The sequence below is a fragment of the Tachyglossus aculeatus genome, chromosome 1 (genome assembly GCF_015852505.1).
Source record: "Tachyglossus aculeatus isolate mTacAcu1 chromosome 1, mTacAcu1.pri, whole genome shotgun sequence".
NCBI lineage: Eukaryota > Metazoa > Chordata > Mammalia > Monotremata > Tachyglossidae > Tachyglossus > Tachyglossus aculeatus.
The window spans coordinates 156196653-156217158 of record NC_052066.1 but is presented as its reverse complement, the minus strand read 5'-3'; the positions used below and the strand labels follow the sequence as shown (position 1 = coordinate 156217158).

Sequence of the window (20506 nt, the reverse complement as noted above, 5' to 3'; positions counted from 1 at the left end):
TCTCTTTTCTAAATGTTTGCCCACCACCACGGAGACTGTGAGCTGTCTGTGGGCTAGAGACTGGGACAATCAATCAATGGCATTTAAGGAGTGATGACTCTGCGCTGAGCACTAGACTAAATATTTGGGAAAGTACAGTACAATAGAGTTGGCAGACATTATCTCTGTTCACAAAGGGCTTACTGTCTATAGGGGGAGACAGATATCAAAAAAAATTACTGATAAGGGAAATAGTAGAGTACAAGGATACTCACTGGGGTGAGTATCTAAGACCTTAAAGAGTACACACCCAAAGACATTTATGCTGCAGAAATAAGGGTGATTAGGGTCTGAATTAACTTATGTTTTACTCACCCCAATGCTTAGTACTCTTCTGTCACTTGTCTGTTTTGTGCCTTCAAGTTGCTTCACTTCTCTGTGCCTCAGTTACCTCATGTGTATAATGAGGATTGAGATTGGGAGCTCCATGTGGGACAGGGACTGTGTCCGACCTGATTTGCTTATACCCACCCCAGCATTTAGTTGGCACAATTACTATTATTATTATTACAGCAGGCAGTCAATAAATATCATTACTTCTACTATTGAGAAGTATCAACCCTTCTGGGGTTTTTTAATCAAAAACAGTACGTTGCAAGATCCATTTCTTAAGCAAGGGCTTTACAATTATTTCTTGTACCCATGAAAGAAAAAAATCTTTCTTCCTATTTCAACCTATTCTTTAAAAATGGCCTTTAATAAGCGCTTACTGTGGGCTCAGGATGGGGCAGATACAAGATAATCAGTCTCTGTCCCATATGTGGCTCACAATCTAAATGGGAGGGAGAGCAGGTAGCTCATCCCTGTTGTACAGAAAAGGTAACTGAGGCACAGAGCGATTCAGTGACTTGCCCAAGGTCACCCAGCAGGCCGCTTGCACTGCTGTGTCCAGAACCTGAGTCTCCTGACTCCAAGAACTGTGTGGCCAGGAATGGCCTCAAGGGAACTCACGGCAAACTTGAGGGTTGTTCAAGAAAGGGATGTGTCCTTCCCTAGTTTGCCTCCAAAAGTGCCTCAGCCTCCTGTGAGGCAGAATTAACTGAGGGACCACCCACACTGTTGCGGGCTCGATCTGTTCTTTTCGAACAGAGATGAAACACGAGCTCTCAGTTCCCTCTTCAAAGTCAGTGAACCCCGAGGGCCATCGTTCAGGGAAATGCTGCCAACGAGAACTCAAAGCTCCTCATTCAGATCGGCCAATACTCTGTCGCCAAACTCTCGCTGAATGCCAGATACACGACACTGTTCTGGGCTACTGGGACCCCCCCAATCTTGGTTCATTTAAGCTAGTCGTTGGAAGTGGACTTCCACTCTCGAATAGGAGTCCCATTATTCCTGGGGGAGGGGAAGATGGCGGAGCCGGGATCAGATCCAAGTTCTGCCATCAGCCTGCTGGGTGACCTTAGGCAAGCCACTTAACTCTTTGTATCTCAGTTCTTTCTTCTCCAAAATGGAGATAATAATACCTGCTTTTCTATCAACCTCATGGTTTGGCTGCAAGGGCAAAAGTAAGCTAGGTAATGTGAGAGGACTTTGGAAATAAAAGCACTATACAAAAATGTACTGGGCTTATCTCACTTGGTGGAACAAGCTTTAGGGTTGAAAAAGTGACTTTGAGGAGTCTAGGTTTGATGTATTAGTCTCCTGCAGGCTAGAGGAAACATTTTAAGAACATGATAAACAAAACCTCAGACAATTATGCATTTCTGCTGAAAACTGGGAGTCAATTGCTGAGGGCAAACAAGCTTGGTGTCTGTTATCAAGAAAGGAGTGGCTCTTTGTAAGGAAGAAGAGACAAGAAAGCAAAAGAGAAAACTGGGCCAGAAGCTACGAACATCATCAAGCACAAGACAAAATGGACAGGACTTTTGGGTGCCTAATGTGGCCTGGGCTGTGGAACCCAAATTGGCTTTTTCAGCCAAACACACTCTCAGGTGAATTTCACTATCAGTGTGGCATCTTCTTCAAATTATGAAGGACCACCATATACCTCAAATGGTTGCCCATCCACTTCGGTATCAAACACAAACTCCATACCAATGGCTTTAAAGTACTCAAACAGCTCTCCCTCTCCTACCTTATCTCACCAATATCAATCAATCAATCAATCGTATTTATTGAGCGCTTACTATGTGCAGAGCACTGTACTAAGCGCTTGGGAAGTACAAATTGGCATCACATAGAGACAGTCCCTACCCAACAGTGGGCTCACAGTCTACAAGGGGGAGACAGAGAACTGAACCAAACATACCAACAAAATAAAATAAGTAGGATAGAAATGTACAAGTAAAATAAATAAATAAATAAGTAAATAGAGTAATACATATGTACAACCATATATACATATATACAGGTGCTGTGAGGAAGGGAAGGAGGTAAGACGGGGGGATGGAGAGGGAGACGAGGGGGAGAGGAAAGAAGGGGCTCAGTCTGGGAAGGCCTCCTGGAGGAGGTGAGCTCTCAGCAGGGCCTTGAAGGGAGGAAGAGAGCTAGCTTGGCGGATGGGCAGAGGGAGGGCATTCCAGGCCCGGGGGATGACGTGGGCCGGGGGTCGATGGCGGGACAGGCGAGAGCGAGGTACAGTGAGGAGATTAGTGGTGGAGGAGCGGAGGGTGCGGGCTGGGCAGTAGAAGGAGAGAAGGGAGGTGAGGTAGGAGGGGGCGAGGTGATGGACAGCTTTGAAGCCCAGGGTGAGGAGTTTCTGCCTGATGCGCAGATTGATCGGTAGCCATTGGAGGTTTTTGAGGAGGGGAGTAATATGTCCAGAGCGTTTCTGGACAAAGATAATCCGGGCAGCAGCATGAAGTATGGATTGAAGTGGAGAGAGACACGAGGATGGGAGATCAGAGAGAAGGCTAGTGCAGTAGTCCAGACGGGATAGGATGAGAGCTTGAATTAGCAGGGTAGCGGTTTGGATGGAGAGGAAAGGGCGGATCTTGGCAATGTTGCGGAGCTGAGACCGGCAGGTTTTGGTGACGGCTTGGATGTGAGGGGTGAATGAGAGAGCGGAGTCGAGGATGACACCAAGGTTGCGGGCTTGTGAGACGGGAAGGATGGTAGTGCCGTCAACAGAGATGGGAAAGTCAGGGAGAGGACAAGGTTTGGGAGGGAAGACAAGGAGCTCAGTCTTCGACATGTTGAGCTTTAGGTGGCGGGCGGACATCCAGATGGAGATGTCCTGAAGGCAGGAGGAGATGCGAGCCTGGAGGGAGGGGGAGAGAGCAGGGGCAGAGATGTAGATCTGGGTGTCATCAGCGTAGAGGTGATAGTTGAAGCCGTGGGAGCGAATGAGGTCACCAAGGGAGTGAGTGTAGATTGAGAACAGAAGGGGACCAAGCACTGAACCTTGGGGAACCCCCACAGTAAGAGGATGGGAGGGGGAGGAGGAGCCTGCAAAAGAGACTGAGAAAGAACGACCGGAGAGATAAGAGGAGAACCAGGAGAGGACGGAGTCTGTGAAGCCAAGGTCAGATAACGTGTTGAGGAGAAGGGGGTGGTCCACAGTGTCAAAGGCAGCTGAGAGGTCGAGGAGGATTAGGACAGAGTATGAGCCGTTGGATTTGGCAAGCAGGAGGTCATTGGTGACCTTTGAGAGCGCAGTTTCCGTGGAATGAAGGGGACGGAAGCCAGACTGGAGGGGGTCGAGGAGAGAGTTGTTGTTGTTGAGGAATTCTAGGCAGCGCGTGTAGACAACTCGTTCAAGGAGTTTGGAAAGGAATGGTAGGAGGGATATGGGACGATAACTAGAAGGTGAGGTGGGTTTTTTTAGGATGGGAGAGACATGGGCATGTTTGAAGGCAGAGGGGAAGGAACCAGTGGAGAGTGAGCGGTTGAAGATGGAAGTTAAGGAGGGGAGAAGGGATGGAGCGAGAGATTTCATAAGATGAGAGGGAATGGGGTCAGAAGCACAGGTGGCCGGAGTAGCACTTGAGAGGAGGGAGGACAGTTCCTCTGAGGATACCGCTGGGAAGGATGGGAGAGTAGCAGAGAGTGTTGAGAGCCGGGAGGTTGGAGAAAGGGGGGAAGAGACTTTGGGGAGGTCGGACCTGATGGATTTAATTTTGTTAATGAAGTAGGAGGCCAGATCGTTGGGGGTGAGGGAAGGAGGAGGGGGAGGAACCGGGGGCCTGAGAAGGGAGTTGAATGTACGGAAGAGCTGGCGGGGGTGATGGGCATGGGCATGTATCCTAATACAACCCAGCACCACCACCTGCTGCTGACCTAGAACTCCCTCCCTTTGATACCAGACAAACCTAAAGTTTCCTCAGTTTAAAGCCCTACTAAAATCACATCAATGTCAATTCAATTGTATTTATTGAGCACTTACTGGGGCAGAGCATTTTACTAAGCCCCTGGGAGAATACAACATGACAATGGTATTTATCGAGCACTTACTATGCACAGAGCAGTGAGCTAAGCATTTGGGAGAGTACAATATCAAGTTAGCAGATCAGTTCTCTGTCCACGAGGAGCTTACACTTCTCCAAGAGGCTTCCTCTGATTAATCCCTCATTTCTCCAACCAATCAAAAAATCAATCAGTTAGTCATATTTATTGAGAACTTACTGTGTGAAGACTTGGATCTGTACCTTTTAAGCACTTGATATTCACACTATCCTCATGAGGCCCCACAGCACTTACGTACATATCTATAATTTATTTTAATGTCTGCATCACCCACTAAATGGTAAGTAAGCCCTTCTTGGGGGAGGGAACCTATCTCCCAATTCGGTTGTACTGTTCTCTCTCACAGTGATCTGAAAACTGTAAGTGCTCAATAAATACTGGTAATTGATTGAATGCTATGTTAACAAGGGCTTCCAGTTAGATTCTCCAGGTAGGAGACCAGGGTTTTCCTTAATAAGGACTAAAGCACTCGGAGGAAAAGCACATAAAACTTATGTTATTAAGAGGGGTGACCACTGGGCCAAGATATGCCAATGGGAAGACAGTATCAAGATGGACAGACATTGACACTAGTAGCATCTGTGGAGAGAATACGAGCAGTGGTTTGATACTGATGTGGCTGTGGTCCAAATCTGGCTATGATCCAACCTAAGTTCAAAGGGTACAACTTGGAACTTAGGTTTTGGGGGGGGAGGGAGGGACAGGAGCACCTTCATCCAAATTTATATGACAAAATTCCATTTGTTCCTACTACTGATAATGAAAACTATTCTAATATAGCTTGCAGCACTTAAAGAAATGAAAAGATTGAAGAGTTGCATAAATCAAAATGTGCTGAAATGCTAGTGTGTCCTTTGCAGTTAAACAGATTCCAAACCACAGTCCCTGTGGGGAATAACCCCAACAAGCCAGTTTTTATCTGCTGTTTCTTAAAAAGCTGTGGTAAAAACAGCTCTGTGTTGGAAATAATTGCAAAGGTGAACTGTAATCAATTATATATGGCAGCATATGAATAATGCAACTGCCTAAATGATTGCAAATGCCTAGCCTCCTATAATGGCTGGGCTGTAAAGTTCCAGGGCTTAGGATCAAGTCTTCTGCTTGACATGTACATGAGGAAGCAATACTCTATTTCAACTCTTAGATCTTCCTTCATTTATGCTTTCTTCTTCCCACTTCCTCCTGCACCCCTTCTCCCAATGATAAGTGTTTTTTCGTGTGATTAAAAAGCCCTTCGGCCCATCCTCTAAGCAGGAGCCAGTCAGAGCTACTCGGGTCCTTTGTAGTTTTTCCATTTGGCTAGCTAGTAGTCTTTAGGGGCTACTTCTCTGTTCATCAAGACTTCCACCCAAGAGAGCAGATGCAAAGTCAGGAGGAGAAATGTAAATCAATTCTGCTACTTCATAAGTGGATCTGGTAGAAGGCTCAGCTGGTTTAAGTTGAAATTAATGTCTAAAAGGTCTTGGGATTGTCTGGAAGTTTTCTGTGGTTTTCAATTACCTATGCAATCTTGGTACTCCTTTATCTTGGAAAATTACGTTACTTGCCTATGATCTGAAAACTAAATCAAAATCAATGCTGAGAGAAGCCATGAGATGACAATATATAATGCTTCGCAATCCTTTTGCATCAAATTTAGGAAATGTCAAATTTTGACAAGGTATCTTTTCCTGAAGCCGGACTGACAAACTCAATCCCAACCAGGCAAGTGACCTCTGAGTTGACTGGCAAAGAGAAGAATGCTGAGTAGGCAAATGAAAATCGGGCTTTGCCGAACCCACGCTGAACGTGGGTAGGTGGACTAAAAGGGGATGGGAAAACAATCAATCAACCTCATTTATGGAGGCACTTACTGCGTGCAGGGCATTGTGTTCAGCGCTTGGGAGAGTACAACACAATAATATAACGGATCCATTCCCAACTCACAAGGAGGTTGTAGTCTGCAGGGGTATACAGACATTAATATATATAAATAATAGATATGTAAAAAAGCCCTTTGGGGAGGAAGGTGAATAAAGGGATCAAGTCAGAGTGACACAGAAGGGACTGGGAGAGAGGATAGGAGAGCTCAGTAAAGGAAGGCCTCGTGGAGGAGGGGTGCCTCCAGTAAAGCCTTGAAGGTGGAAAGAGTGGCTGTCTGTCAGATATGAAAAGGAAGGACATTCCTGTTCAGACAGGACTGGGGCAAGAGGTTGGCAGCAAGATCGATGAGACTGACGCATGGTGAGTACGTTGGCAATAAAAGAGCGAAGTTTGCGGGCTGGGTTGTAGTAGGAGAGTAGTGAGGTGAGGTAAGAGGAGGCAAAGTGACTGAGTGCTTTAAAACCAATGGTAATGAGTTTCTGTTTGATGCAGAGGTGGATGAACAACCAATGGAGGTTCCTGAGGAGTGGGGAAACGTGGACTGAATGTTTTTGTAGAAAAATGATCCAGGCAGTAGAGTTAAGTATGGATTGCAGTGGGCAGAAACAGGAGGTAGGGAGGTCAGCAAGGAGGCTGATAAAGTAATCAAGGCAGATTAGGATAAATGCTCGGATTAATATGGTAGCAGTTTGGATGGAGAGGAAAGGATGGATTCTAGCAACATAGTAAAGGTCGAACTGACAGGATTTAGTGACAGATTGAATATGTGGGCTGAATAATAATAATGATGGCATTTATTAAGCGCTTACTATGTGCAAAGCACTGTTCTAAGCGCTGGAACTGTCAGAAGTGGGATTCAAACCCACGCCTCCAGGGGAGACTGTGACCTGAATGCAGCGCCTTAGACCGCTAGGCCATCCTGACTCATACAAGTGGGGGGAGGCAAGAATAACGCCAAGGTAATGGGCTTGTGCGACAGGAAGAATGGTGGTGTTGTCTAAAGTGAGGGGAAAGAAATGAGAAACCCCTTCCGAAGAGTTTTTACCCATCCCTTGACATCCCCTCCACAAACACACACACACATACACTCCTAGAGTCCTTTCACAGCAAGAAAGGCCGAGATTTGGGGCTTGGCAGAGGTCCAGGGCTGGTACAGCTGGGGCCTGTTCACCATTGTGAAGGAGGCCAGGAAGCTGGGGGGACGGTAGGGGCAGGGCCCAACTCCGGCTAGACAGCAGAAGCCAACTAGACAACCGAGTATTTGATTTAAGCCCTGGTTAAAGGAACTTTGTTCCGCCTGAACTCTGTTTAAAACCCTGAGCGGAAGATGCCGGCAATAAACAACCTGGACCCTCTTACAATAGAGTGATTTCCAAAACGCATTTCAGACTCATGATGTCAACCCCTGCTAAAGCTCTACTGTCTGGGCTGAGGCCTGTGCCCCCCACCCCCAGTTCTCTACAAGCCCACAGGCAACCCATTAGGACTTTGGAATTCTTAAGGCCAGACCAAGGGGCTCTCTCTCTCTCTGTCCTCTGTTGCATTTGTACCTACTGACATTTCTTTATTACAAATTGGTTTACTACCTCTCTAAAGATGGTAGTTCAATCAATAGTGAATTAACTCGCTAAGAGGAGACTCAAAGGCTGTTTCCCGCCTGAGGGTTGGGGGATGAAAAGGAAGAAAGGGGATTTCCTCCCAATAATAACACAGGAAATGTACTCTAAAGTAGGGGTTATACACTAATTATTGGGCACTGTTGTTGCTCAACTCTCCCTTCTGATAGGAAGCTGGCCAGGCCTGTGATGGACCCAGAATTAGAGGAATTTACAAAGCAGCTACTTGGTTCAAAGCTTTGGAGAGGGTGCTGTGAGAGACTGTGGCAGAAAATAAAAGATATAATAATAATAACGGTATTTGTTAAGCACTTCCTATGTGCAAAGCACTGTTCTAAGCACTGGGGGGATACAAGGTGATCAGATTGCCCCACGTGGGACTCACAGTCTTAATCCCCATTTTACAGATGAGGTAACTGAGGCACAGAGAAGTGAAGTGACTTGCCCAAAGTCACACAGATGATAAGTGGCAGAACTGGTGCTTTGCACATAGTAAGCACTTAAAAATGCCATTATTATTATTATTATTACTATTATTATTATTATTATTATTAGAACCCATGACCTCTGATTCCCAAGCCCATGCTCTTTCCACTGAGCCACGCTGCTTCTCTGAATGATATGGTCCTCCTATATGATATGGAAAGATGTGGTCCTCTGCAGGGATAGGCCATTGTCTCATCAACTCTCAGAATGCACCCAGACAGGTGTGAGGCAATTCTGGGCTTTTTTTAAATAAAAAATATATTATTTATATTATTATTTTATAAAAAATATTTGGGGTTTGAGAAGAAAGCTCAAACCAGGCTGAATTTTACCTTCTATGCCCAGCAATCTCAGCCCAAGCTCAACAGGGAAGCAGCATGGCCTAGTGGACAAAGCAAAGGCTTGGGAGTCAGAAGAACCTGGGTTCTAATCCTGACTCTGCCACTGTCTGCTGTGTGCTGCTGTGCTGACCTTGGACAAGTCACTTAACTTCTCTGGGTCTCATCTGTAAATTGGGGATTAGGATTGTGTGCCCCAAGGGAGACACGGACTATGTCCAATCTGATTTACCTGTACCTATGCCAGTGCTTAGTAGAGTGCCTACTACGTAGTAAGTGCTTAACAAATACCATAAAACCAAGAGAGAGAAGCACTGTTGCTTAGTGGACAGAGCACAGGCCTGGGAGTCAGAGGGCCTGGGTTCTAATCCTGCCTTTCTCACTTGTCTGCTGTGTGACCTCGGGCAAGTCAAATAACTTCTCTGGGCCTCAGTTACCTCATCTGTAAGATGAGAATTAGGACTGTGAGCCCCAGGTGGGACATATACTGTGCCAACCCAATTTGCTTGTATCCACCCCCATACTTAGTACAGTGCCTGACACATAGAAAGTGCTTAACAAATACCACAACTGTACTTTCCCAAGTGCCTAGTACAGTGCTCTGCACACAGTAAGTGCTCAATAAATACAATTGAATGAAGGAAGGAAGGAACAAATACCACAAAAAAAAAAAAAAGGCTAAACAAAACTGAGAATCTGGCTCACATGACCTCCACTAACTGAGTTTTTTTTAAAAATGCACATTATTATGGGACTCCCTCAGAGGGGCCTCGGCCTCTTTAAATGCCTGCTGGGCAGCTCTGGCTGAGCAAACAGTGCTGTGGCCTTGCTCTGGCAGCAGTTAAATTTTCTTCTTTGTTCTGGCTCTGCAGGAGATAAGGCCAAATCACAGAAGAACATTTAAATATGCACTGTGCTTCCTTGCTGCCTCCCCCTCGCAGTGTGGCATGGCTGAAGGACAGAAAGGCTTGAAGTCCAGTCTAACCTGAATGACTTCCCCTGAACAGTCCAATCGGGACCACTATATTGTAGCCTCCCAAGTTCTTAGTACAGGCTCTGCACACATTAAGCGCACAATAAATATGACTGACTGGATCGGCACTCATAAGTCAGGGACCCAGCTCATACAGACCTCTGCCCAAGAACAGTGGATTTTGCCAATTTTTCTATCAATTAGGCTAGGAAGTCTACAGAGTCTCTGACCAGCTGGACAGATCATGGGTTGGACCTGGAGTTGTGGCCACCTAATTGAAGCATCCAGCTATCGAGACTGGCCCACCAGAAACAGGTATTTTCCCATAATGAATGAAGGAAATAGTTTCTTCTTGGAAACATTTACTGACAAAAGGAAAGATCTGCTGCTGAAATAAATGAGTGGGCTACGAGAAGGAGGAGTCACTCTGAGGACTACTACCCACTGTTGGGTAGGGACTGTCTCTATATGTTGCCAATTTGTACTTCCCAAGCGCTTAGTACAGTGCTCTGCACATAGTAAGCGCTCAATAAATACGATTGATGATGACTGTGAGCCCCATGGGGAGCAGGGACTGTGTCCAACGTGATTTGATTGTATCCACCCCAGCAGTTAGAATAGTGGCAAATAGTAAGCAGTTAACAAATACCACAATTATTATTATTATTAGGTAGGGGGATAAATGACATTCAGAATAGAGGGATATGTTCTTTTCATAAGCCTTTCCTGCTTCCTTGGTTTCCAGTGTTTGATTTCCCTGTTGCCTTCAACAGTGTGGGTTACCTCCTCCTCCAAAAACGTTGCTTAACCTGGGATTCACTGACAATGTCCTCTCCTGGGTCTCCTCCTACCTCTATGACTGGGCCTTCTCATTCATTCAATCGTATTTATTGAGTGCTTACTGTGTGCAGAGTACTGTACTAAGCGCTTGGGAAGTACAAGTCGGCAACATATAGAGATGGTCCCTACCCAACAATGGGCTCACAGTCTAGAAGGGGGAGACAGACAACAAAACAAATCATGTAGACAGGTGTAGACAGGTTCTCAGTCTCTTTTGCAGCCTCCTCCTTGGCTTCCCACCCTCTGACAGTTGGGGGACTCCCTCATGGCTCAGTTCTAGGTCCCCTGTAGGCAGGGAATGTGTCTACCAAGTCTCAGACTGTGAGCCCACTGTTGGGTAGGGACTGTCTCTATATGTTGCCAACTTGTACTTCCCAAGCGCTTAGTACAGTGCTCTGCACACAGTAAGCACTCAATAAATACGATTGATGATGATGATTATATAGTACTCTCCCAAGTGCTAAATACAGCACTTCGCACACAGTAAGGACTCAATAAATACGACTGACAGACTGATTGATCCTATTCTCCATCCCTACCCACTCCCTCGGAGAACTCATTCACTCTCACGACTTGATCTACCACCTCTTTGGATTCCCAAATCTATACACCCAACTCTCTACCCCTGACCGCTCTCTTTCTCTGTTATCTCACATTTCCTCCTGCCTTCAGGACATCTGTATTTAGATGTCCCGCAGACACCTCACACTTAATCAAACTTAACATGTCCAAAAGAGAATGCCTCATCTTCCCACCCGAACCATGTCCTCCTCCTGTTTTTCCTATCACTATTCTCCCCGTCTCCTAAGCTTTTAAACTTGGCATTATCCTTGACACACCTCTCTCATTCAACCCACTTATTAAATCCATCACCAAATCCTGTCAGTTCTACCAAACGCCACTGCTAAATTCCCCCTTTCCTTGACTACTGCGGCAGCCTCTTCACTGACCCCCGCCTCCTGTCTCTCTATTCCAGTCCTTATTTCACTCTACTACTCAGATCATTTTTCTAAAAAAGCATTCAGTTCACACCTCTCCACTCCTCAAAACCTTCCAACAGTTGCCCATCCATGTTTGCCTCAAACAGAAACTCCTTACCATAGCTTTTAAAGCACTGAATCAACTTGCCTTGTTGATTTCCTACTAAAACCCAGCACGCTCACTTCAGTCTTCTAACACCAACCTACTCAAAGTATCTCCATCTCATCTATCTCACCATCTATCCCTTGCCCACCTCCTCTCTCTGGCCTGTAACTCCCTCCCCCTTCATAGACAACACATCACCACTCTTCCCACCCTTAAAACCCTCCCCAAATCAAGTCTCCTCCAAGAGACTTTCCTTTTCATTCATTCAATCGTATTTATTGAACACTTATTGCATGCAGAGCACTGTACTAAGCGCTTGGGAAGTACAAGTTGGCAACATATTCATTCAATCGTATTTACTGAGTGCTTACTGTGTGCAGAGCACTGTACTAAGTGCTTAAACATATAGAGGTGGTCCCTACCCAACAACGGGCTCACAGTCTAGAAGGGGGAGACAGACAACAAAACATGTAGACAGGTGTCAAGTCATCAGAAACAGAAACAGCGGCAGAAAGAAGTTGAGGGCTAGGGAGAGTGCCAGGGAAAAAGCGGCATGGTTCAGTGGAAAGAGCCTGGGCTCTGGAGTCAGTGGTCATGGGTTCAAATCCCCGCTCTGCCAATTGTCAGCTGTGTGACTTTGGGCAAGTCACTTCACTTCTCTGGGCCTCAGTTCCCTCACCTGGAAAATGGGGATTAAGATTGTAAGCCCCACATGGAACAACCTGATCATCTTGTATCCTCCCCAAAGCTTAGAACAGTGCTTTGCACATAGTAAGTGCTTAACAAATACCATCATTATTATTATTATTATTATTATTGTTATTATTCTCTGGGCCTCAGTTACCTCATCTGGAAAGTGGGGATTAACCGTGAGCCCCCGTGGGACAACCTGATCAACTCGTAGCCTCCCCAGCACTTAGAACAGTGCTTTGCACATAGTAAGCGCTTAACAAATGCCACCATCATTATTATTATTATTATTATTCTCATCTCCACAACATTGCCAAGATCTGCCCTTTCCTCTCCATCCAAACCGCTACCCTGCTCGTTCAAGCTCTCATCCTATCCCGTCTGGACTATTGCATCAGCCTTCTCTCTGATCTCCCATCCTCGTGTCTCTCCCCACTTCAATCCATACTTCATGCTGCTGCCCGGATTGTCTTTGTCCAGAAACGCTCTGGGCATGTTACTCCCCTCCTCAAAAATCTCCAGTGGCTACCAATCAATCTGCGTATCAGGCAGAAACTCCTCACCCTCGGCTTCAAGGCTGTCCATCACCTCGCCCCCTCCTACCTCACCTCCCTTCTCTCCTTCTACAGCCCAGCCCGCACCCTCCGCTCCTCTGCCGCTAATCTCCTCACCGTGCCTCGTTCTCGCCTGTCCCACCATCGACCCCCTGCCCAAGTCCTCCCTCTGGCCTGGAATTCCCTCCCTCTGCCCATCCGCCAAGCTAGCTCTCTTTCTCCCTTCAAGGCCCTACTGAGAGCTCACCTCCTCCAGGAGGCCTTTCCAGACTGAGCCCCTTCCTTCCTCTCCCCCTCGCCCCGCCTCCATCTCCCCCATCTTTCCTCCTTCCCTTCCCCACAGCACCTGTATATATGTATATATGTTTGTACATATTTATTACTCTATTTATTTATTTATTTATCTTACTTGTACATATCTATTCTATTTATTTTATTTTGTTAGTATGTTTGGTTTTGTTCTCTGTCTCCCCCCTTCTAAACTGTGAGCACACTGTTGGGTAGGGACTGTCTCTATGTGTTGCTGACTTGTACTTCCCAAGCACTTAGTACAGTGCTCTGCACACAGTAAGCGCTCAATAATTACGATTGATTGATTCTCTGGGCCTCGTTTACCTCATCTGGAAAATGAGGATTGAGATTGTAAGCCCCACATGGAACAACCTGATCAAATTGTATCCTCCCCAGCGCTTAGAACAGTGCTTTGCACATAGTAAGCTCTTAACAAATGCCATCATCATCAGAATAAACAGAAGTAAAGCTAGATGCACATCCTTAACAAAATAAATAGAATAGTAAATATGTACAAATAAAATAGAGTAATAAATCTGTACAAACATATAGAAAGGTGCAGTGCGGAGGGGAAGGAGGTAGGGCGGGGGGATGGGGAGGAGGAGAGGAAAAAGGGGGCTCAGTCTGGGAAGGCTGCCTGGAGAAGGTGAGCTCTCAGTAGGGCTTTGAAGGGAGGAAGAGAGCTACCTTGGCAGATGTGGGGAGGGAGGGCATTCCAGGCCAGGGGGAGGACATGGGCTGGGGGTCGATGGCGGGACAGGCAAGAACGGGGTACAATGAGGAGGTATCTCTCCCTTCTGCACCGCCTATGCACTTGAATCTGTACCTTTTAAGCACTTGCTAATCACCCTACCCTCAGCCCCTTATGTGCACAGCCATAATTTAACAGCAGTCTTCTCCCTCTAGACTGTAATCCCCTTGTGGGCAGGGAACTTGTCTTCCACCTCTGTTGTATGGTACTCTCCCAATCACTTAGTACAGTGTTCTGCATACAGCAAGTGATGAAGTCTAGACTCTAAGCTCACTGTGTGCAGGGACCGTGTCTGCTAAGTTGTTATATTAGACTCTCCCAAACACTTGGTACAGTGCTCTGCACATAGTAGGTATTCAATAAATACGACTGATTGGTTGACTGATGAAATCATCCTGCAAATACCTTTTGGGGTAGACATTTACTGAAGGAGCACCCTCATCATAATTCTCCCCTGCATATCAGTAATAACTTGGCCATTTCCATGTCACATTAATTGTCTTTGCACTATCCCTTTGTGTACAAGGCAGGTGGCAAAACCCTCCATTTACAGATGAGACCAGTTCTTGCCTCAAGCTCTGTAGCTGCCCATCTGGGAATTTCTCCTATCAACTAGTCAAAATACACATCTAGGGTGGCAACAGTCATGTCGAAAGAGCTATTAGAGTCATCTCAGCTTTTTTTCTTTGAACCTGTGGGTCAGTCTAGTGGTCACTCTGTCCAAATGGTAGAAAATTTCAGTTGGGATACAAGCAGCATGAGAAGCGGGATGGCCTAATGGAGATAGCAGAGGACCAGGAGTCATGCAACCGGGATTCTAAACCGGGTGCCGCCACTTGCTTGCTGTGTGACTTTGGGCAACGACCTTACCTTTTCTGTGCCTCAGTTTCCTCATCTTTAGAACAGAGATGAAATCACTGGTGTTCCCAATCCCTTAGGCTTCGAACCCCACGTGAGAAAGGGACTGCCGCTGATCCGAGCCACAGACTATCTCACCACCAACCTCTCACCCACGTCCTGCCTCTGGCCTGGAACACTCTCCCTCTTCATATCTGACAGACAATTACTCTCCCTCCACTTCAAAGTCTTTTTGAAGGCATATCTTCTCCAAGAGCCCTTCCCTAATTAAGCTCTCTTTTCCTTTTCTTCCACTCCCTTATGCATCACCCTGACTTGCTCTCTTTATTCATCCCCCCCGCCCCCGCAGTGCCACAGTACTTATGTACATCGCTGTAATTTATGTATTTATATTAATGTCTGTCTCCCCCCACTAGACTGTAAGCTCACTGTGGCAGGGAATGTGCCTGTTATAGTGCACACTCCCAAGTGCTCAGTACAGTGCTCTGCACACAGTAAGTGCTCAATAAATACGATTGACTGATTGTTCTAGGTGCTTGGGAAGGAGAGAATAACCAAGTGCTACATTCTCCGCCCATAAAGAGTTTACAATCTAATTGGGAAGATGAACATAAAAAACATAAATAAATAAAATAAATAAATCAAGTGGATATACACAAGTGAGTACTAAGGAGGGTGTAAATAAATTCATAAGTGCCAGAACTGACTGAAGGGATGATATGGCTCAGGGTACTGGGAAATTAATCGGGGAAAGCTTTAATCTGTCACATCCAGGTAAGCATTCTCTACAAATAAAGGATGCAGGTGTGCCCAACAAGTCCGAGCTCTTTTTTCGAAATGGGTCCAAATACACGTTAAAGCACTTGTCAAGTAATTTTAAGTAGAAAAGCACACATTTGATGTCATGAGCTCATCAAAGACACACTCCACTCTTTTCACTTCAACCCAGGACAAAGTGGGTACTACCATTTCCCTGATTCACCTAGTACAGTGCACCACCCCAAGTGGATCCTCAATAAATGCTGCTGCTACTACTAGTTGATCTTTCCCTTTCACTTGTCAAGTGAAAAATAAGAAAACCTATTCAATGCAGCTTGGCCTAGTGGATAGAACTCAGGCTTGGGAGTCAGTGGAGCTGGGTTCTAATCCTGGCTCTGCCACTTGTCTGCTGTGTGACTTTGGGTAAGTCATTTAATTTCTCTGTGCCTCAGTTACTTCATCTGTAAAATAGGGGTAAAGACTGATTCCCATGTGGGACAGGGTCTGTGTCCAACTTGATTAGCATGTATCTACCCCAACACTTAGAACAGTGCCTGGCACATAGTAAGCGCTTAACAAATACCATTAAAAAATGCCTCCTTTCCTTCATTTTTCAACCTCAAGCCCTGCTAAATGATACCTATTAAACATTCAGCATTGTTAAAAAATATGGCACTCTCCAATTAGTGCAAAGTTACTTTCATGTGAATTTCCTAAATACTTTTCAACTGTGAGCATTCCAAGCAACATCCACCCACAGCCACAAAGCATGTGGTTAATATTTGCATGTCTTGCTTATATGTCTAATATACAGAAAACCAAATAAGCTTTCCAAGGGCCATGACCCCAGCAAAGAATAAAGCAAAAAAGGGAGCAACTTTTCATATCAGAGCAAACTTGATCAATTCATCAATCAATGATACTTATTGAGTACTTACTGTGTGCAGAGCACTGTATTATGCACTTGGGAGAGTACAATAAAATGGAGCCAGTAGACAAGTTCCCTGCCCCACAACGAGCTCATATTTATTAGATCACTTGGCTTTGGTAGCTTGAATCATTACTGCAGATATCTGTGTTGGGCCTACCCACTGCCTTCACAATCAGGTTTCTTATTTGGCTTAATACAAAGTGAAGTCATAGTTGACAATGAGGCCAGAGGTACAGAACACAATCGGTTTTAACATAATCCCACAGATTCTAAATTAACACTAACAGCAGTGTCAGATGGGAAGGGAAAGGGGAGATTGGCAGGGATCCTGTGTCTAGACTCTTCCAAGCACTTAGTTCAGTGTGCTGCACACAATAGCTCTCGATAAATACCACCAAATGATTAATTTGGAAAAACACAAGCATTTTTAACACACATGCATGGGTGTACACACACACACACACACAAAAAAAAAAAAAAAAAACTTCCACCAAAGGAAGTGGAAGTAATTTGCCCATCTTTCATTTTAATTTAGACCAACAAATTAGAACATTCTCTCCTCCAAATACTAGATCCTAGGACATAACGTTACGACTACCACCACTAACAGGGCTATCTTTAAGCACCTGAAGGGCTAAATTAGGGAAAGTTATTTCAACCGTGTGCCCATCCCCAACGTGGCATCCACAGAAACAGTTGTGCGCTTGCACAGGGCAATGATCAAGGCATGCTTCAGTTCTCTGCACTGTAGGACTTATTTTATTTAATGGTAGCCCACTGTTGGGTAGGGACTGTCTCTATATGTTGCCAACTTGTACTTCCCAAGTGCTTAGTACAGTGCTCTGCACAAAGTAAGCGCTCAATAAATACGATTGATTGATTGATTGATTGAGCACTTACTACGTGCCAGGCATTGCACTGAGCACTGGGATACAAACAAGTTAATCAGGTTGGACACAGTCCATGTTCCACAGTCTTAATCCCCACTTTACAAATGAGATAACTGAGGTACAGAGAGGTGAAATGATCTGCCCAACAGCAGACAAGTAGCAGAGCCAGGATTAGAACCCAGGTCCTCTCACTCCCAGGCCTGGGCTTTGTCGGCTAGGCGGCGCTGCTTCAATGGATCTTGATTAAATTCTTTCAGACTGATTTTCAAACACCTACTACAGCGATATGTATGTTTTTAAGATGAAGATATATGCTCCCAAACTGGGCATCAAGAAGGGGGAAATCCTGTAAACTAAACTAAATGAAGACTGGGCAATTAGTGTAAGTATTTTGGCCTGTGGCCACTTAGACATTTTGAGGGGAGCAGAGGGTCAAAGCCCAGCCTTGGGGATGGGGGTAGAAAGGGGCAAAGGGATGGGGGAAAGGAGGAGAAAAATGGAGCGGGTGGAGAGTGCATATTACAGAATGGCAGAGAGCGTAAACTGCAGAAGGCAGACGGGTGACAGCATCCAAGTGTTTTCAACAGTGGGTCCCCTGTGCAGACCACATCAGTCAGTCAATCGTATATATTGAGCACTTACTGTTTGCAGAGCTCTGTACTATGCATTTAGGAGAGTAGAACACAACAATATAACAGACCCATTCCCTGCCCACAATGAGCTTAGAGTCTAGAGGGAGAGGCAGACATTAATATAAATAAATTCAGGACATGTTAAGTACGTGCTGTGGAGCTGGGAGGAGGATGAATAAAGGGAGCAAGTCAGGGTGAACGCAGAAGGGAGTGGAAGGAAAGGAAAAGAGGACTTAGGGAAGGCCTCTTGAAGGAAGTGTGCCTTCAACAAGGATTTGAAGGGGGTGAGACTAACTGTCTGTCAGATATGAAAAGGAAGGGCCAGATGCAGTATGTGGGCAAGAGATTGGTGGTGAGATAGACAAGATCGGTTGGCGTTAGAGGAGTAAAGTGTACGGGCTGGCTTATAGTAGGAGAGTAGCGAGGTGAGATAGGAAGGGGCAAGGTGGTTGAGTGCTTTAAAGCCAAATGTAAGGAGTTTTTGTGCGATGTGGAGGTGGATGGGCAACCACTGGAAGTTCTTGAGGCGTGGGGATACCATGTGAATTTTCTACTAATAACCCCAGTGAAATATAGCCTGATAGCTATATGAACATATGGACTCTAAAGCAGTAGTAAAAAAAAAAGGTTTTTTAAAAAAATCTAATTAACTTTATTAACGCAGAAGTGGACAGTTACAAGTCTGATGGATGTTGATCCAGTCAGTGAGAACACAGGTATTTAATGGGCTGAATTATCCTCAAGAACTGTGGGGTGCAAGCAGTTGGGGGCCTATCTCAATTCCAACAAGCCCCTACTGTGTGTGCTAGCTAAATAAAATTACATTTTGCTAAAACTCTCAGGCAGAACTCACTCTGTCAACTGGGCCTCACTCAGTCCAAGGGCTGCATGAAAAACACCCACAGTCCGGATCATCCTGAAGATGGATCAATCATATTTACTGAGTGCTTACTGTGTGCACAGCCCTGTCCTAAGCACCTGGGAGAGTACAATATCACAGAGTTGGCAGATATGGTCCCTGCCCACAATAAGCTCACAGTCTAGACATGATCAATCAATGTATTTCCTTTAGAACAAGAACGCAACTCCACTTCAGCATAAGAAATCAATCAATCATATTTACCTAGACTGTAAGCTCGTTTGTGGGCAGGGAATGTATCTGTTATATTGTTACAATGTACTCTCCCAAGCACTTAGTATAATGCTCTACACACAGTAAGTGCTCAATGTGGTTTACTGAGCATCAACTGTGTGCAAAGCAGTGTACTGGGCACTTGGTAGAGTAAACAGAGTTGGTAGACACTGCAAGCCTTAAGAAGCAAAAAAAATTTTACGGTCATAATGGTGTTTCCAAAACCCCCAGAAATAGAAGGTGCTCTAGCAACTAATGTGTTTTCAGGACACAAATGCATCAATCCAAAAGGCACATCCATGACATCCAAACAACTGTTTAAAAGGATCTTTTTAAGTGCTTCTACTGCAATTAACATTTAGAAAGTTCATCTAAAGATCAGTAATTTCCACATTTTCTGTTATTATTTTCGCAAGTTTTGCTCACATCTTTTTGTTGAGCAGTGAACCAAGTTTGAAAGCACTTAAGTAATCAAGCTTGAAAGTACTAAGTTACAAAAGCAAACCCCTTTAGAGTTGAGACATATTTGTAAAAGAAAAAGGAAGAAACATCTCATTTATTTCTTAAAATAAACACTGTCACAGACTGACCGGTGATGTCAAGGGCTGCCGAGATATTTCTCAACGTGGTTACTGTGGTCACCACCATACTCGCCAAAATATTCAATTTTGCACTGCACTTTTGATGAAGGTTGCCGTGCCTGAACTTTCAAAACTGAACAAAACAGGTGCAGATTTCAATGTGACTTCATGAGCCCCGAAGTCTGTTCTATCCCTCTGACTCCTCAAGATATCAATAATTCTTCTAAAAGCAGACAGCAAACGGCTGATCAGTTTAAAAACCAGTGCTTTTAATTTCTAGCTGGCTAACTCCCCAACAGTGCAAGCCATAATTACAATCCCCAGGGGGCCTACTCCCTAGCAATGTATTTTAAAACTGATGTTCAGAATGTTTTCTCAACATCATTTAAAAGTCATTTGTGTTTAGTATAAGAGGCAGCAATGTCTGGGGTCATCCCGTGTCCAGGTTTTATTGCAACAGAATTAACTGGCTGTGGAGCAGTAAAAGAAGGGAGATCAAAGAGATCAAGCGCAATAACGGGGAGACTAGTACTCCCAAAATAAGTGGAGACAGGAGGGTGCACCGGAGGAGAAAAAGAATCAAAATGAAGCTGCATTGATGGCATTTCTCTGATGGAAATGAATGAGTCTCCCGTCATCTCCAAAGCTCAGGGCATCAGGGCACAATTTTCTCCTCGGAGACAAAGCAGCATGGTACTCGAGGAAGTATCTGAAGCTTTTTGAGAGCCGCAGCGTGGTCTACTGGATATAGCCTGGCTCTGGGAGTCGGAAGGATCTGTGCTCTAAATC

The 20506-nt window shown here is 45.2% G+C and overlaps 1 protein-coding gene and 1 non-coding gene across 2 annotated transcripts in view; both read right to left on the bottom strand.

The window, feature by feature from the left end:
• Nucleotides 1–20506, bottom strand: part of ITPK1 (inositol-tetrakisphosphate 1-kinase) — a 277367-nt gene that overhangs the window by 163442 nt on the left and 93419 nt on the right. The gene's annotated exons all lie outside the window — the stretch shown is intronic.
• On the bottom strand, nucleotides 7151–7233 carry TRNAL-CAG. The gene has a single exon. It is a non-coding gene; the product is annotated as a tRNA-Leu (tRNA).